Raw genomic sequence first — 9000 nt, forward strand, 5'->3', positions numbered from 1 at the left:
AGTTGTACATCATTATCAACAGCAGAGTCAGAATATGTTGCAGCAGCAAGTAATTGTACTTAGATATTATGGATTAAGCAAATGTTGAAGGACATCAAGGTAAAATGCAAAGAACCAATAATAATTTATTGTGATAATTCAATAGAAATTGATATATCAAAGAATCTGGCATTCCACTTTAAGACTAAACATGTTTCTATCAAATATAATTTTCTAAAAGAGAATGTTGAAGCAAAAGAAGTAAGATTGGTTTATGTGAATACTAAAGAGCAGTTTGCAGATATCTTTACTAAACCTTTGCCTAAGGAAAATTTTGAATATCTCAGAGAGCATCTTGGGGTAATACCCTCACTAGTAGAGACTTAGACAGTTGAAGATTGGCATCAAACTGACAGAAATAACAGAAAAACCTTTTTCCAGCTTTGATGGAGGAGAGCTACTTCTCAGGGGGAGTAGTTGGTTATAACAATTGGTTATTGTAATTGGTTATATGAGTTGGTTTTATGTTCTAGCATTTGTATTTCTTTGGCATTTGATGTCAAAGGGGGAGATATATCTCTGGAAAAAGTTTGTATGTAGGAAATATTATCCTAGCGGGAGTGATTTTGATTTTGATTTTTGGTATTGATCTATTCTGGAGATTGTTGGTTTTTGGCATTCTATTTTGGCACTTAGATGTTTTTCCATCTTGTGTTCCATCAATGCCAAAGGGGGATATTGTTGGTATTATGGATATGTTGCATTAGTTTTGTCATTAATGTCAACACTTATCCTTCTGGAGATCTTTAATTATGTTGAATTAACACATTATGTTCACCGGCAACTTCAGTGACTTATGCACAGTCACTGGTATATTGTTCACCGGCACTGAAGATGACTTGTTATCATCTGTAGATCACTTGGTTATGTCAAAGACATGGTTTGAACACTTGGTTTTGGTATTTTGGTTAATGGTCTAATCGGGTTGACATATTTGTTGTTACTAGCAAATTGGTCTAGGTTATGGACTAGTATGCATTATCTATTCCAGATCAACACAACACGTTATGGAGATGATTTATTGATTGGATATTGTTGTAAATTTATTGAGCTGACATGATGCATCGCATCTTGACTTATTTGTAATTGATTTTATTGTAATATTCTTAGTGAGCCGACCTACACATTTGGTCCTAGGTTTTGGTATATATGTAAGATCTCATTTGTGAGATAAAGAGAGAATGTAACGATATATGGTATATGGTATTGTAACATGGTATGTGTGAATATTGAATATTATATGAGAAGACCATAGAGAAGGTTCAAGGAAGGTTTGAAGGTGATGATTAGAGCTTAACTAGTACTGAATCCAACATTGAAGATGCTACTTTGAGTAGTACATTATCATTGGATTTAACCATCCAATTGTAGTCAGTGTGACTCCCATTTTTTGATTGAGCAGTGAGCTCTAGGCAGTTGGCCTTTCTGGATGTGTAGACCCCATTTATATAAATATACTATCTATAGTAGTATCATCTGATAGTGGGTAAGGTTTCCCATCATGGTTTTTCCCCTTACAGGGTTTTCCACATACACATATTTGTGTTATGTGTTGTGGATGTTGTTTCTCTTTCTCTTTTATGCATTAAGTTTCACCAGTATTAATATTAACTACTAATCTATCAACTAGCATTAAGTTGTGTTTACTGATAGTAAGTATCAAGTTTGATTAAGTTGTATTTGGGTTGAAATTCATGGTCAACTGATTCACCCCCCCTCCTCTCAGTTGCCTCCCAGGTCCTAACACATACTAGCCAAATGATTGGAGGATCTTCTATCAAACCGGTTTGATCTTCTCCTAATCATGTTGTTGTAGCCAACTACTGAAACCGGTGGATTTCTTGATCCTACAAGGCTTCTTCTCCTTTGGTTCCATGCAGGTCTTTGACTCCCATATTCTCTATAATGACTTCCATATTGAGCACAACTATTATACCAGCTTCCATATGACTGAATGTTCTTCTTTCTACATTCATGACTTCTATGGCCAAGTCCATTACATCTTTGATAGACTAAATTGTTATTTCTAAGAAAAACATTTTGTCTATTCCTAGACCTCTTTTTACATTCATCTACCCTATGGCCATAATCTTTGCAAAAAATAAAGTAACCAAAGAATGGGGGCTTATAACTTAAAAATTTATTTTGGCAAAAATGAAGTGATCTTACCAGTTTGGCTTCTCCATTTCTGCTTCTCCTAGGATTATTCTTGAACTATCCGGTCACTACAGTCCTTTCATCTGATCCCTTATTTTCCCACACTTTCTTTGTCTTGTGGGCAACAACATTTCTTTGTCTTCTACCAGTTGGAGGTCTTCTAGGTTGTCCTCTCAAGTTCTTACTTCTAGTGAAGCTATCTTCTCTCAACTTTTCTTTTGCTTTTGGATCAACATTATTCCACCTTGTAGTAGCACCGGTCTTCATCCTCATATCTTCATCATTTGTAGTTAGATCAACCTTTTGTTGGCCATATGGTGGAATTGATTATGTGTTGCATTGATGTCAACACTAGTTATTATGGTTGCTTACTGGCTTCCGGTAGAAGGATTGGATTGGGAAGATAATCAGTTGATTGTCACCGGTATGATCTAGATGATGGAATAAGTTGGTATGGATGGTTCATATACTTCTAAAGAATGTTTTTGTTAGTTGGTATTGACTTGATGATCGGATGCTATCTTATATTCTAGTAAACCTACTTTGTAGGTCTGGTAAGAGTTTCACTGGTAGAGATTTATTGAGGATCTTTGATGTAATGCATAAGTGGTGTTGGTACAGATTCTAGAAGGGATTCAGGATGCTAATGGTGATTGTGTTCCTGCCTTGACTGATTGGTGTCATTTATTTGGCATGTGTGGATCTAATTTAGGTCTAGTGCTATCTAGGTTATGGACCGATTTTCATGAAACATATTGGTGGATCCTCTGATGCACTTTCGAGATGTTTTATTGATTGGATAATGTTTTTTTGGCCTTAGGCTGACATGCTTTATGTTTTTTTTAGTATTATGTAATGGATCTATTGAATTATCATTTGGGTAGCCGACCCAATTGGTTAGGTCCTAGGTTGGTATAAATATATGTAAGATCTCATTGTAGATCATGTATGTATGGATGTATGAATGGGAAAGGAGAAAATAATGTAATAATCATTTGTATAGAGGATTTGGTCGATCATAGGTGATTGAGTTGGATCTATGTAAGAGGTTTTAGACCTCTGGTATTGAGCTTAACTGAAGCTGTAATCTGACATGTTTGATGCTATCACCAATAGTTCTTCTTTCTGAATTGTTATCCAAATATTTTGAGGTGGTTGACATCTTTGTAGTCAGTGAGACTCCGTTGTGATGAGCAATGCACTCTAGGCAGTGCGCCTTCTTGCATTTACAGACCCCTATTGTAATCATATACTTGTTGTAGAAGTATCATCTGACTATGGGTAGGGTTTCCCACTGTGGTTTTTCCCTTTACTGGGTTTTCCACTTACAAATCATGGTGTTATGTTTTATGGTTGCATGGTATTAATTCTTGTTATGATTCCCACAGATAAAGAGGGGCATGCACATGCAGGAAGGCCAACTGCCTAGAGCTCACTGCTCAATGGGAAGTCTCACTGACTTACAATGATGGATTATACAAATCTAGTATCTTGTACTACTTTTGAATAGCATCTATAATGCCAGATCCAGTACTGGTTTTTGCTCTGCTTCTTACATAAACACTTAACCTATAATTCACATAATAGGCCTATCTTATTTCGCCTAAATATGATCTTCTATCTTACTTCTACTTCCTTACAAAATGTCTACAATGATCTCTCTTATATATAAGAGTCATTTTACAACGATGCCAAGTCAGCTTAAAAAGATTTTACAATAATAAATAAAATACAATATAACAAAAATCATGTCAGCCTCTGTGCCAGTATACTTCCTTTCTCTGCCAGTGTTGGTGGTCTGAGTGTCGGTGTAGAGTCTGATCTTGCTAGTGCCGGTGTAGTGTAATGCCTTGCCGGTGCCATAGGATTGTAAGGTTGCCATCAATGACAAAACCTTCAATCACCTACAATGTCTCATTGGAGTGTGCATATGCCAACAATCTCCCCCTCTGGCATTGATGGAAACACTCATGAGAAAATTCAAAAGTGTATCCAAAACTATAATCCAAAAATATGTTACCAAAAATGTGTTACAAAAAAAATATGCTCCCCTTGAGTAGATAATTCTTTTGTCGGTTATTTTTCTTATTTTCTCATACTACTACTCCCCTTTTGGCATCAATGACAAAGGTTGTCAAGGTGTCAATAGAGTTGTAGCCTCACCCTTGTAACTAAGTAGTTACAATTTGAAATAGATCCACCAAAATCAAGTTTATACTCTCCATAAACTTCTTACTGTCTCTTATTGTTGTCTTTGTTCTTTGAAATGTACCGGTGAGGTGCTGCATATGCTCTGCTAGTGTTCTCTGTCCCTGTACAAGTGACTCAGATATTTCCTTCCGCATGAATGCTAGATAGTCCAATCTTGGACTCAGTCTTAGTCTCAAATTCTTTGCCTTATCCACTATTCTCTCATTTTCTCTTCCTAGCTTAAGTAACTCTTCCTCAAAAGTTGTTATCTTTTGTTCACAAACTAATAATGTATCAGGTGAGTTAACAAAACTGTCAACAAGTTTATTGATTTCATCCTGTACCTTGCTCATCTTCTTATCTATACCTACTGTCAAAAAGTTTGTTTTGCAAGTATCTTTATACAGAGTTTTAAATTCCGTTCATAAGTTGCACAGTTCCGGTAGAAGTGTGTCAAATTCTCTAGTACACTTCTTTATCTGATCTTCAAAGAATTTTTGCTTTTCAATTTCTACCTTATTCTTCAAAGTCTCTTCCTTTATTTGCTCAATAGTCATTGTGTTCTCAGTGATGTATTTATACAAGGTATCAAGTTGTTTTAAAGAATCCTTATTGTCTATGTTACAGTTAGGAGCTATTACCTTCAAAATTGGGATTGTGTCATCTATAGCTTTATAAGCTTGTGAACTACAATCTGTTATCCTTTTGATTGAATCTTGTTGGTAAACAGATTTGTCCTTCTTAAATATCTTTCAACAATGACTCTCTAATGCCCAAATTGAAAGACAAAAACTAGAACCAATAGTTGAGTCACTCACAATGGTGAGTGCAAGTGCTCTCTCAATTTTGATATGAAGGTACATCTCCCTTCGTTGGATAAAAATGTATATTTTCTGAATATGCTTTTAACCAGAAAGCAATAAAGGCAACTAACATCTACTCATAGCCATGACACAAATGCGAATAGTAGATTTATAATGAAGTGAATGAAGACAATTAAAACATAGTTTAATTATCCACACCTGGGAAAATACCCTTTCCAATAAGTAAAAATGCTCTGGACTCTGATCAATACTCTCTCATGCCTCAAAGGACAAGGGGGATCAGAATACCCAGACAAAGAGTTAACAGCAGATTTCTTTCCAAATACAAATTATTTCTGAAATCAAAGTTTCAGAATCAAATGCATATACACAGTTTGATGTAACAAAAAAGACAATGAAAAGAAATTATGAGAGAGACAAATCTCATTGTAATCAAAAGAAAATATTGACAAATCCACAGATCAACAAAATCTTCTTTATTCTATCAATGCCAAAAAATGTGAGCTCACAGAATCAACACTTCTGAAAAATAAAACTGTGTAGTCCATAAAATAATGCTGCCTCTTCCCTTTTTACAGCAGAAAGAGAAAGAAAATAAAATAAGAACCCTCTCTCCTTTCTTTCATTACATATATATATATAACTGAGAATTTCAATTATCAATAACTGATTCTTAAAAAGATTATTAATTAATCTTTTCTTTTATCTTCTATCTTCTTCCGACAACTCTTTTTAGTTTTGCTTCAAATCTTTTATCCTCCATTCATTTCTGAAAAATATTTGAAGAGAATTTAATTTAAACACATCTAATTATGTGTTGACAAGTGGTCATTTCTTTTATATCTCCATTTCAAAGCCAAGTCTCCATTGTGAGTTTCGCATAATAATAGATTTCTCAGAAATTTGTATATACTCGTACTCAGAGATCAATAACTTTCGAACACGATAATATTTGTCCAATCGCTCCGATGAGGATTTAGAAAACTAGGTTTTCTAAAACCTATCAAAATTTGAGCATGATCCAACAATTCAATAAAAGGTTATACCCCCACACTCAGACTAATTTTTCTATCTCAGAAAATCTGTGGTTACAGGTTGCATTGAAAACTATAAACAATTACATGCCAAAACTTGAACATGGATCATGACTTTGAGTTGCCATTTGAAGGAATGAGCTCTATTTTATGACAAATCTCTCTTTATAATAGAGGAGGATTGTAACTCTTTAGATTTTTTGTAATACCGTGAGCTGCTAAAACAATTCTTTGAAAATATTATCAACTGGTATCAACATATGAATTAATAATTAAATTCATATTTCAAAAAGCCGAATCTTTTTTGTAACATGAAAGTTGGAATTTGTATGTGTTAGTGTGGCTATCTCAAAAGTCATCCAAACACTATTACTCTCAGCTCAATGATCATTTTTTAAAAGCATCCACATTCTGAACCTGTGAACTTTGAACTTTGAACCTTGAATCTTGAACCTTGAACCTGCGAGGTTCAAACAAATGGTTCAAAAACACAAACTGCACCCACAGTATCATGCATTTGATTTTTATTTTTTCCATTTTCCCGCGTGTTGAACCTTGAACCTGAACCAAAAAGGTTCAATGGTTCAAGTTCAATGACTGAAAATTGCAAAGCCCGAAATTTGAACTTTGAACTTTTTGAACCTACGGGCTTGAACCAAAAAGGTTCAAGGTTCAAGTTCAATGACAATTGTCCTTTTTGGCTGCCATAGAAAAACCTACATTACTTTTTACTCAGAGCTTCATTTCTCATGAAATTTTAATTGTAGAATAAATAAGCTAAGTAGAGCATAACCTAGAAATCATTTTTGCATAGGAGACAGAAGACTTGAGATTTAATTGTTTGGGTATATGGGTAAGCCAAAAATAAAACAATTAAAATCTCTCAGCTAACATGGAGTTTGGCCATAAAAACTTCAGCATTAAAATATTAGCAATATCTGATTTTTAGCTGATTATGAGACTTTGGGCATGAGCAAAAATATAGGGGTAGCATTGGCTCTAATTGGGGACCAGGACTGTAAAGGACTAGGAGAATCCTGAATGTCTCTGGGAGAGAAGAAGAATAGTGCCTAGCCATTGGGTAACAAAGTCAAGACAAACAAAGCACAAGGATCTTCTTGCAGATGAGGGAAGAGACAACAAAACAAAACCAACAAGCGAAAACCCACACTAAAACAAGGCTGAAAACTAAGAAAGGCTACACCCAAATCACACCAAAAATTTATTTACAAAAGATCGGGCAAACAACCCATGCCTCCAAGAATGCAACTGGTTGTAAGAAGTACACGCAAGTGCGGAAAAGTGGTTGATATGTAAGTAGAATCATTCCCAATAAATAACCTACAACCATTGTAAAGAAGGATCCAATAAAAACCCATTGTAAAAACTTCCTAAAAACATATCAGGTCCAAAGAGCCACTTTGCATCATAGACTTCTGGTTGCAACATGTCAACACCATCTTGAGTGAGCTAATTCATACTAGATATACCACATTCTTCCATACGAATGTTAGAAAAATAAGCCATGCTTTTAATAGGACAACCTTCTTCAAAAGTGCAAGAATGATCTATGAGAAAGTCTCTATCTAAATCTGAAATTTGACTCTCTAGACATTCATTTTCCAAGAATTCATTATAAACATTAGCTTCAAAACAAAATGATTCCAGCATGGGATGACTATCAAACAACTTATCTTCACAATCAAATTTGAATATCTCTAATTGAGATCGCCTGTGTAATATCATAACAGAGGTGAATGAGTTTCCCTTGGTTTGCATTTCAGTATTCTCAAAATTCTTTAATGTTTTGGGCTGCAACAATTCCTCAATATCTTGCATGCAATCAAACTGAAAAGACTCATACCTTGTCTGCATATCAATATGAGAGATACCTCCTACTTTTTCACCATAAGGTGTCTTTTGTTTATGCTGATCTGTTATGCTTCCTCGATTAAAATTATTAGCTGAAATTGCATTAGAAGTATCAAATGAAAAAGATTCAAATTCTGAAAAAGAGACATTTTCCAACAAACTTCCATCTAATTGTTCATCATCAAATCCTTGCTCTATAGAAGAAGCATCTGAGCAAGTCATTAAAATTTCTGATTGTGCAATTTGATCACCCTCATCTTTAAACAAATTATCATTTTCAACATACAAATGACAAATCCCTACAAAGTTAGGAGAGCTATTTTCAATCACAGGAGGTTCTTGGAAATGTCCATCATTGAATACTGTAAAATTCTGAGAATAAGAGATAGGTACTGATAATTTTGTTGCTTTCATAACAACTTTCTTTTGTAGAAGCACTTTCTTCAGATAAAACTTTTGTTTATAAAGACAAATTTCAGATTGTGGCTCCCTCACAACACATTCATCCATGCATTTCATTCCACTTAACAACATATCATCATCTACCTCAATAGCCTCTTTTTGTGTCTCTTTTCGATTTTGTACCTTCTTACGTTTCAACAAAAACTGAATCTCAGGATGTAATGCAACAATAAATACACATAATTGATTATTTTCAGCCGGTTGGCACCCATGAGGAATCTTTCCAACACACCGATTAAATCTTTCAATGAAACTTCTAATGGGCTCATCTTCTTTCTTTTGTATTTGAAAGAAATTAAGCGGCAAATCATATGTATCAATCACAATTTTGAATCTTTCAAGAAATTTTACCTTTAAATCATTCTAGCAGGTAATGCATCATATTCTAAATTCTGAAACCCTTATGCAACATTTTCAATGAG

Source organism: Cryptomeria japonica, chromosome 3 (assembly GCF_030272615.1).
Source record: "Cryptomeria japonica chromosome 3, Sugi_1.0, whole genome shotgun sequence".
In the NCBI taxonomy this organism is placed as follows: Eukaryota; Viridiplantae; Streptophyta; class Pinopsida; order Cupressales; family Cupressaceae; genus Cryptomeria; species Cryptomeria japonica.